The sequence below is a fragment of the Parasteatoda tepidariorum genome, chromosome 3 (genome assembly GCF_982258835.1).
Source record: "Parasteatoda tepidariorum strain Cologne lab strain chromosome 3, Ptep-v5.0, whole genome shotgun sequence".
In the NCBI taxonomy this organism is placed as follows: Eukaryota; Metazoa; Arthropoda; class Arachnida; order Araneae; family Theridiidae; genus Parasteatoda; species Parasteatoda tepidariorum.
This window is the reverse complement of record NC_141757.1, coordinates 122,680,444-122,691,291: the sequence shown is the minus strand read 5'-3', so window position 1 is coordinate 122,691,291 and position 10,848 is coordinate 122,680,444. Positions and strand designations below refer to the sequence as shown.

The 10,848-nt window shown below is 27.0% G+C and overlaps 1 long non-coding RNA gene across 1 annotated transcript; it reads left to right on the top strand.

Moving 5' to 3' along the window:
* The first annotated feature begins 370 nt into the window (after positions 1-370).
* On the top strand, positions 371-7,645 carry LOC147814264 (uncharacterized). Its single transcript, XR_015432741.1, has 2 exons — positions 371-3,675; positions 7,508-7,645. It is a non-coding gene; the product is annotated as an uncharacterized LOC147814264 (long non-coding RNA).
* Positions 7,646-10,848: the final 3,203 nt, after the last annotated feature.

The following is a 10,848-nucleotide window of genomic DNA, read 5'->3' as shown; positions in this document are numbered from 1 at the left end:
GTAATAATTTTTTAAAAAAAAGCTTGACAGTTTTATTTAACTTTTTTAAAAATATTATATGAAAGTTATTCTACAATGTAGCATTTTATTCCAGGTTTAATTAGAATAATAATAAGAAAAATAAGAAGAAAAATCAAAAATAGAGAAAAAATTGATTAACAATATAGGTTCAAAAGTACTCTCCACATTGCTTTCAGTTATTTGAGTTTTTGTTTTACAAGTGGATTAAACGATACTAAGTTTCAACTTTTCACTCCTTTTCCGTGGGAGCAAGTTCTACACAAGGATTGCTACCCCTACACTAGCTACCCCTACATTTATTTACATTGTTGCACGCGTGTGTTTACATACGCCGAATTCAATGGTAAGTTCTTTTATTCCTTACTTTAATCATTACTATTTTAGAATGTTAATTCATTATTATGCTTCACTGTCAAAAAAAGTAAATAATTATTGTAGTTAATTCTGCTTGAAATAAACACAAATATTCTAAGCCTATCATTTGCGAAGTTTAACAAACTATGACAAAACGTAACGATTTTGGAAAAAAGCAAGAGAATTTGTTGAATCTCATTTACTGTGCTTAATGTAAAGAGACGAAATACAGACCCGTTATATACGATTGTTATGCAGTTAAGATATTTTTAATAAAATCATGAATTTTTGGAAAGTTTTCTGATGGTACCTAAGCTTAATCAAGGAATATTAATCTGAAATACTGAGTTAAACTAGTTGCGATCTTATGTAAAAAAAAATTCTTTTTTAAAGCTTTAATTATCAAAATTATTAAATTAATGCTGCATTATTTTATTCACCTGACAAATTTTGTTGCTATAATAAATAACAATTAACAAAAAGTAACAATTATAAGCATTATTCTGAAGATAATACTTAAATGTCATTAATCATGGTTGACTTTACACACCAAAATATGAGTAGAGGGGATATTTTCCTTCTGTGATTTGCTGCGCCTACTATTGTGGATTTCAAACTTGCATACATTTATAAAAGAAAACTTGTAGAGGTTTGCCAGGGGGTAGTGGCTACAAGATATACCCTGTTGAGTTTCTTCCCATGTTTTGTTTTCAGTGTGATGATAGCCACTGGAAGTTACCAAGACGTTGATTATTCTGCCACAGGTGATGATAAACTAATTTTCCGGAGTGGAAAAGAATTTTAGCTAGATTTATAATGTAAATTTTTCTGTTTCACTAATTTTAGGGGATATTTCCATATATTAACCTGTCACACTAACTACAATAGCCAAGCTACCAAATAGATATAAACTTGAAATTATTTTTGAAAAAAACATGAATGTTTGCCAAATGGTTACGAGTTATATCTTTCGAGTTGGTCCCTTTCTGTGATTTTTTAACTTTCTTTCAGTTTCTCTGATACCAGAAGTTGCCAAGACGTGCTGATTATTCTGCCATTGTTCCTTTTATAGAGATCTCCCCTGATTTTATGAATCAAATAAAAGGGGATGTTTCCCTATTTGAACTAGATTGTGCCAACTAAAAATGTTGAAACAAAAAAAAATATATATATTTTGTACTTTGCAAAAATTTTTAAAAGAAGTATGTAGAAGTTTTCCTGAGGGTTGCTTCAACTTATATTCTCTGAGTTACTCCCATTCTGAGATATTTTCTTAATTTTTCGTGGACCGCTGGAAGTTTATAAATATTTATCCATAGGTAACAACATAGAAATACTCATTAAACTTTTAATTCCCTATTAGGGGTACTTCTGTATTGTGAGCAGTTATGCCAACTGCTATTGTCCAGGCACCAAATAGATTTCTAACTGCTAACTTTTTAAAAGAATATGTAAAGGTGTGCGAAAGGTAGCTACGAGTTATACTCTTCAAGTTGATCTCCGTTCGTTAATTTTTTTTAGTTCCTCCTGGTTGCTGCGTGGAAGTTGCTTAGAAGATATAGTGATTATTCACCGGCAGATCATGATACGGGCATTTTTCTTACTGTTTTGCCTACTCAGTACGAGATGGCATTTTTATTAGCAAATGAGACGAGACAAGTGTTATGTGTGAAACAGTCCTATCATATTGTTATTAATTTGAGCTGTCTTATCTACTTACCTACTATTGTCTTATAAAGTATAAAAACTATTAGTTGTTGCATTTTTAAAAAAGTTGAGTAGTGGAATTTTCTTTTAACTTTACCTTTTTAAAGAACCAAGGGTTAAACACGCTTGATTGGTGTAAATTTTACAAGAGTCTATAGCAAATGGTTCTTCAACCAAAATGTCGTGGAAGTATCATCTTAACAAGCTATTGCAAGAGAAAATCTCACATGGACAAAATAGTTTTTTGACTATTTATTTTGCAACATGATATCTTTAAAAAGAAAAAAAAAAACACCCAGTTGAACATTTACTGGAAATTTTTCTTCTTATTTTTGAAACAGTTTTTGAAATTTATCAGCTAAAACGATATGGAAAATAATTGCAGTAATTTTCAATATTAAATTATCTTTAGAATTATTCTTATTCAAGATTTTATTTAAATTTACATTGCTGTTTAAAACTTTTTTAATTCTTTTATAGTCACTGTATTCTAAAAATATGCCTAGGCAGAGGTCTGTCAAGGCCAAATTTACTACCGTTTAGCAGTACCTTCACAAATTCAACTTTAGAAAAAACATTAGTTTCACAAAATACTTTTTCTTATAATTTTATTTTTGTATTCCTTAAGAAACGATAAATCCATATTTTTGTGTTGATTTTTTAATGTAGTTTTTAATTTTTCACAAATTATGTCTAAATTTTCATAAAATAGGTACCTATCAGAAAAACCTAGACAGACCCTTGCTAGGTGAAAAAGTTCAATTGAAATTTTTATTGCTAAATTTTTCTTTTAAACAATTTTTGTCTTGGTTTTTACCTAGCTTTTTACATTTCTAAAAAACTTTGTTTTTATTAACTGTATGACATAGTAATTAAGAATGTTTCTATTGTCTTTATTCTTATCTGGAAAATATGATAATTGGAAAGACTGAGATGTAAAGCTTTAAAATTTCATTTTGAGAATTAAAATAGATTTTTCTGTTTTACATTTGTATATAATCTTTTGTTTTTTTTAGCATTTTTAAGATAACACAGCATTTTAATAACATATTTCTAATAGATTATATTTTAGTTAATGTTGCTTTATGGATACTGCTTTACAAAAAATATTATTCTTAGCATGGAAGTTTTGTTGTAACAATTATGATAATTTTTTTTTCTCTTTCTATTTTACTTCTTAACTTTATTAAGTATTTCTGGTTTAGTTTTTTGTTTTCCCTTTAGCCCATTCCACTAATATAGATAAGCATGGAGTAATTTCCAATAATAAATAAACTTATTTATTCGTAAAAAATATTTATTAATGAATTTTTTTTTTAAAAAATATTGCTATAAAAATATATTCTGCATTTCACCATTTTTAGCTAACATTCTGCCAAACCATTACTCCTTACTTCTCTAGTTCTGAATAATAAATGTGCCCGTATAAACAAAACAAAATATGTTTGAATTATTTCTATGTTTTTGAACATATTAACTGAATGAATTTTCTTTTTCATAATCTATTGATGTACTTCTGAGGAAGATCTTTGAAAAGGATCTAGCTTTGAGAATGAACCTCCATCAAGTCTCATTTGAAGGTACCTGAATTAAGTATGTCTAAAGAAATAACTGTATTTGAATTGTTTCCTTTTTTCTTGTGCTTAAAAATGGGTAAAAAAATTCGTGAAATTATAAACATGATCAAATCAATTGTTAAAAATTATTTCAGATTACTTTTGCTGATATTAAAAAAAGTAATTAAACATTGTTTACATAGGCTGCCCATGCTTCAATAACAACAAATAAAAGTACTCAAAAATTTGTCTCTTAAAATGAATTATCATGTATTGTAAATATATTTTCCATGTACTGTAGAATCCTAATTATTTCATGCACAATCATCAGCCTTTGCACTATTCAACTAATTTATAATAGAAGTTTCTGGTGTAAGTTTCATCGTTAGTATCAAGTAGAATGGTAAACTGTTACTGTTTTTACCACCACTATTTTTGCTGTTCCATTGTTTTATTTCACTGACACTTAAAAAAAAATGTGTTTTATCTGCATTAAATTAGTCTTTTTATTCATAGTCCTCCATAAGTTTAAACAAATTCTGAAACTTCTATTTTGCTTTTGAGAATTCTTCAGCGATTATGCAGATTGATGAATCCCTCAAAGGCTAAGGCTACTCAAACCAAACATTTGGCAAACATTAAAATGAATTATAAAATGAATAAACAACATCAATTAGAAATTCTCGGGGAATTAAGATTTATGCATATTGCTCAGTATTTCAAATCTCCGTGGCAGAATCGCAGCGAAACGACGACATTGTTGCAAAATTTTACAGATCTCTTGCAGAAAGATTTTTCTCTTGAAAAGAAGAAAATATTACTTTTCTTTTTTACAGAAATATTTGAACATGCAATATTTGAATCATGCATTTAGATAATCAGTTTTTGACACGCTCAATTTTCACCGATAGTATCATAAATCGACGTAATGTTTTGATAGTATTTTCGGCAGTTATTGATATTGATTTTCATTTGGTTCTTAACCATCTTGATATATTTAAACAATATGGAAAACTCGAATCGAGCATTTGAGTATCTATTTTTTAAGGCTATCTATTTTTTTTTTTTAAAAATTCTATTGAATTTTTAGAAGTTATAGATGTTGATTTCTCCTTAAATTTTAAATCAGATATTTTTTATACGATATTATTTATTACAACCTAATTTCAAAGTGTAACACGCTTTTGAGGAGTCCAATTTACGTAATTACATCATATATATATTTTTTTTTGGGGGGGGGGCAATTGCTACTACGGATTTCATGATATTTAATATTTTTTTATTGTGATGATTATTTACAAAATGCGAAGAAGCTAATAAAGTGTGTGTCTTCCTACCAACAAAATGTGAGAATATCACCCATAATATTAAAAAAAATTATTTCGTGTTAAATTAAGAAAATCATTATTATTATTTTTTGTTAACACAGCATATTTGCCATTTTAAATTAGCAACATATATGTTTGTTTGTATTAAAAGTATTTTGCAATTCGATCTTACTGCTGGAGAGTTTAGTCGCAGATAGCTCAAAAACATTCTGCCACAAGATTTCAAATTATGCTTGTTTTAATTAAAATAAGCCAATTGTATATATGTTTATATATATATATATATATATATTTTTGTGTACATCTGCAGTTTTCTACAATTCCGCATATTAGAAATTGAACTTTCAATATTGTTAACTTTAATCAATGATTTTATATCTATGACTATACATATGATATTTTCTATTTATATGATGTATCTGTCTATGATATTATCACTTTATTTTTATAAAGTTTTTTTTTTTTCAATAACTTCTGCACTATATTATTATGCTTACATTAAATGAAAAAATTTTTGATTTCATACTGTTTGAAAACATCTTTTATTTAAATATCTTATTTTTCCAAGTGAATGTTTTTGTGTTTATTATTTGGTGTTGAAGTATTAATGATTAAAATGCTTTGAAACACGATTCATTGTGTATATCAAGGTTGCAAAAAATGCTTACTTTTCTCTAAAAGAGTTAGACTGACTAGTTTTCATTAATTTATTATATTTTCTTGCATTTTACTGTATACATTTAGCATACTTATGTTCCAACTTTTTATTTTAACAAAAACTATTAAGTAAAATTTACGTTAAATGTCTAATATTGCAGAAAACTTGTAAGTTAAGTAGTTCATGCAATGGAAATTATCACTACTACAAACTATATGAATTACAGTTTGACAAAAAAATATATATTTGTTTTCACATCTTTAAATAAGTTTAAAAAAATTTTGATATATCTGCTCTATACTTGTTCAAAAAAATTTTTTTTTTATTTTTTTGCAAGGGTGTGGAAAGTTGGTAATTTTGTTTTGCTCATATATATATATATATATATATATGCAGCATTAAAAAAGATAATTTCTAATTAGTTCCAAGCATAAAATTATTATTTTTTGAAACAATTTTAAGTTTAAGGCTGTTCCTCCGAATTGTTTTTATAGTCCAAAATTGCTATACTGCATTACTCCAAACATTCTGTCATGTTGCTACAATTAACTAACACCATTGTGTTCCTTTCATTTAATCACATTTTTCGAAGAAATATTTATTAAAATATTTCTCCAAAAACTGTGTTTTGTGTGTGAAGTTTTTTTTTGAAATTTTTTTATCCAGTCCTTTTTAAGTGGTTTAAACAAATAAAGTTTTTACTGCCCCCAAGCAACCTGATTGTAACACACTAGGGTCAAGGAACACAGAACCTATTTTTCCCACCCTTCCTATTTTTCCCACCATTACTAAGAATTCCGTTGTGGAAATGAATTTCTATATCACCAAACAGCTTTCTAATGTATTTTGGAGTGAATTGTTACGTTTTAGCAGCGATTTTACAGAAATTAAAGAATTTTCAATATAACCATTTTTTGTTTAAAAAAGCTTTAACAGAGGCAATTGTAGAATGCAATTCTTCACTTGAACTAAATAATATATAGTTTAACAAATTACTGAATTTGTTAAAATTACTCCTTTTGTATATTAAAGATACTGTTAGTGTTAAAAGGCATAGTATTTTTACTGTTTTAATAAATGAGAAATTAAAAATTACGTAACTGAAACTAATCGAATTGTGTTTCTGAACTACAAAGTTCTTGCAAAATATTCTGAAGAGGAATGAAAATTGCAGCCAAGGAGCAATAAAAAAAAAGAAAAGAATGAGAGAGGAAAATAAAATTCTGATGATAAGTAAATAAACAGAAAGTATAGGGCAGCTTTTAGGAGTACTTTACCTGACAATGGGCACATGTCGTGGCAAGTACTGCGGTTATGAGAAAAAGTAATTTCAAATAGGAGTGTTTTGTGAATAGTTTTGTCTTGATTTTAGGTCAGCGTGGGTAAACCAATTGACACCTTTATTCCTTCATTGTTCCCCTATTAGAAATGTGCTCTTACTTGTTATCAAAGCAGTCAACAGCACCAGACTAAAACTGGAGGAGTTCTCCTCAAAGCCACACGAAAAATAATTTTATGTTTTGTTTATAACTTACTGCTGGCTTCAATGTAAGATTTAGTTAGGATAAAAAAAAATTATGAAATATTCTAATTCAGATTTGTGCTGTATATGTATGTAATTTTGTTGTGTAATATGTGACTAAAATTTGCAAAATAGATTTTCTTATATCTAAGTATTTGGATGTACTCAATCGATATATACTTAGTAGAAATTCCATGAAAATAATAAACAGTTTTAATATTTTTTAAATTTTTTTTATTTAACTGTATTTTATCTAGTCAGTATTGCTTCGTTTTAGAAATCTACTGTTGGTTGTAACAATTTAATATTATTGTCCGGTATATTTTTTTTTCATATGCTTAAATATTTGTTTGTTTTCCAGGAACATTGCAGTGAAGAGGTGATAGTAACAGCGGGATGGAAGAAGTTATGAATGTTTCAGATCTGTGGCGATGTGTTATAATTGTAAATCTATATATTGTATGATAGTTGTAAAATAAATAAAACTTAATAAATCTTATTTGATTTAATGTTTTTTTCTGTATTTAAAATTATTTAGTTAACTGCTCTTCTGGATTAAAAATTTTAGTTTTACGAACATAAGACTTAGAAAAATTGTAATTTTAGTAAGTAAACAAATCAAATGGTAAATTTGGTTAATATTTATTTTTTTTACTTCGTGTGTGTGTTAAAGTAAATTTTAGTCAAATTTTTCAAGCTAAAAATTAAAATATATGCATTAAAAAAAAAAAAATGAACCCAAAAGCATTCTAGAAGAGTAGATAATTTCCAGCAAGCAATTTGGAAACATGGACTTCAGGACAGCAGTAGATTTCTTAATTATTAATTTAAACTAAAAAAAAAATATTTTTTTTCCATATGGGTTTGGAAAATCATGTAAGTATTGAGTAATTTTTTCTTCTACCAATTCTTTATATTACAAACTTTTAGGAATGAAAAATGTAAAAAATTCCTGAGGGACATGAAACTTCATAAATAAACTAGTATGCTGCTGTGAAGAGGTAGAAAGATTTGCATTCCATATTCGTTGAGTTATAATTTGAATTGTAAAAATTTACAGAAAGTGTGAGATTAAAAACAAAAGCTTTTTCTAGGATTCTAAAAAAAAAAAAACATGAATATCGGCTATTTTCCGTTATTTTAGTTTTAGTTCGAAAAGAATTAAAAGTTTTTTTTTTAAATAAAAAGTAAATGCTATATTTTTTAGTGTACTTAGGGCAGCGTAAACATTAAAATACGGAATGGTTTCTTTCCTTCTTAGTTAAAAAAAAAAACTTAAAATATGCTATTGTTAACAATTCGGTTAAAATTACGATAAATTGAAATTAATTTAGTTAAATTTTCGCGAAAAATTTATCAATTCACCTAGCTCAAAATAAGCGTTAAAAATATTGATATATAAGCGTTAATAATGCGTAAATAAAGCTCAAAATAAGCGTTAATAATACGTAAATAGTATGGATAAAATACGTTTGTATTTTGGTTAAAATAACGTAAAATGTACGTTATTTTAATAAAAATAAGCGTTAAAAACACGTAAATATTCTTGGTGAAAATAACGAATTTATAGAACCAAAAATATACGTAAATAGTTTGGTGAAAGAAACGTAAAAAATACGTTAAAAATTGGTTACGAAATTCACCTTAGTCAAAATAACGGCAAAAATCCGTCATTTTTACGTTAAAAACAGCCCAAATATAAACTCTTTTTTACCTAATTCGAGACTACCACTCGAAACGGAAATAAAACGTTTTAAATAAACGTTTTTTTGCTCTAAACCTTGTGGCATTTTAACGTTATTTTCACGTAATTAATACTTATCTCTGCTGCATGGGAATAATTTATTTATTATTTATCTTTATAAATGTAGTGATTAGTTATTACACCATACCTCTGACACCTTAATAAACTATGTTTACTGACTAAATATAACAACTAAATATAATAATACAAGCTTGAATAGAAAATTTCTTTGCAGGCTTTTGTGCCAATAATTAGCTAAATGCTACTGATGACGTTAAAATTCTTTTATGAAATGCGATATTTTTCCATTCCATGTAGGGAACGTTGACTTTAACAAATGCATGCAAAACAGACACCAAGAGTTAACGAGCAAGACAGCTTATCAACAAAACACATGCTTCGAGAGTAACGATGCACTATTTCTTCAGAAAGCTTGAGAAGGAAATCTCTCAAGTTATGTTGCAAGTTTTTAAAAGAACATTGATAGAAAAGTTTTATCTCCCAAATATCCAATAGCCTATGGAAGAATTTATTTCAAAAAGAACATTCGGTTAATCAAATTTTGGCACTGAAGCTGATAGAAATAACATTGATAATGAAAGTATCTTAAAAACTGATTTTAAGATAAGTCCTCTTGAGGCACTGTTAGTTGAAAAAACAAAAGTACTGCTGAAGACGCACTAGATATAAGTCAATGAGAGATGGATTTTACTCAAACTTCGAAACTCCTTCTTCTCATTTGTTATCTAGTGAAGAATTCTAGAAATGGTACTGGAAAATCAAAAGAAATTTCGAAGATACATTTACATTGGCCAAAAATTTGGAAAAAAGAGGAATGTTAAATCAAAATAAAAAGAAATAAATTACTTTTTTGCATTAACCTCAGAAAAAGAACGAAAATTTTAAGATATATAAAGAGCTGAAAAAAAAGTTAAAGCAGAAAGTATGACGAAGAGAAAAAATATACTTAAAAAGATTTTAAAAAAAGCTTCAAAAAATATGGGAAAAAGAGTAAACAAAAAAGGGATCTAATTATAATAATAATAAAAACATCATCGGATTTCTCAGTGATAAACATTCATAATTTAGAACGGTAAACTGTGAGGAAAAAAAAGATGAGAAACATTTTTTTTAATTATGTATTCAAACATATTTTACTTTCCATTCCATTACTGAAAAAAAGTAACATTTTCCACGTTAACTGTGGTTATATGCTGTAATTCCAAGAAAAATCTTGTTTTTAGACATTTTTGTGGCCTATGGATTCCTAACGAGCATCAAACATTCTCAAAACTAAGTGTTCATTCACTGGAAAATTTAGTGTTTATTCACTTATAAGAACTGTTCCTTCACTTGGTTATCTTACAACTTATTATTTAAACCACCAAAAGCTTAGCATTACAAATTTTGAAATTTTTATGATTTTTTTCAAAGGCAAGCTAAGCTTAAGCGTTCCTTCACTGGTTATTTTACCCTATAAGATGTTGAGAAATTTGTGAGAGATGCTTAAACATGTGTTGACTACGTATTTTTATTAATATTTATAAAATATATATTCAAGAAATTGATAAATATTTTATCATAAATCTATTCATAAGTATGTATATTACTGAAATTTTGTCAGTTATTGAGAAGAAAAAAACTAAAAAATAAAAAATAATCAGATTAAACGAGCACAATCTGTTGTATAATCATATTCTATCAGAAGCATGCTTTTATAAAACTCGATACTCGTTGAATAAAATGTTTTTTATTCAATAAAATGTTTTATTCAAATTCCTTTACTAAATAGCAAAAAGATTTTTAGACGACTATAAAAGGAACAACGTATTTTACAGTTTAAAAAAAATAAAAAGATTAGCAAACGATTATTAGCGAAAAAAATATGAATGAAATTTTAGACTACGCGCGCGAAGTGAAGTTCCTCGCAAGTTTATCACATTTTAATATTAATCGCC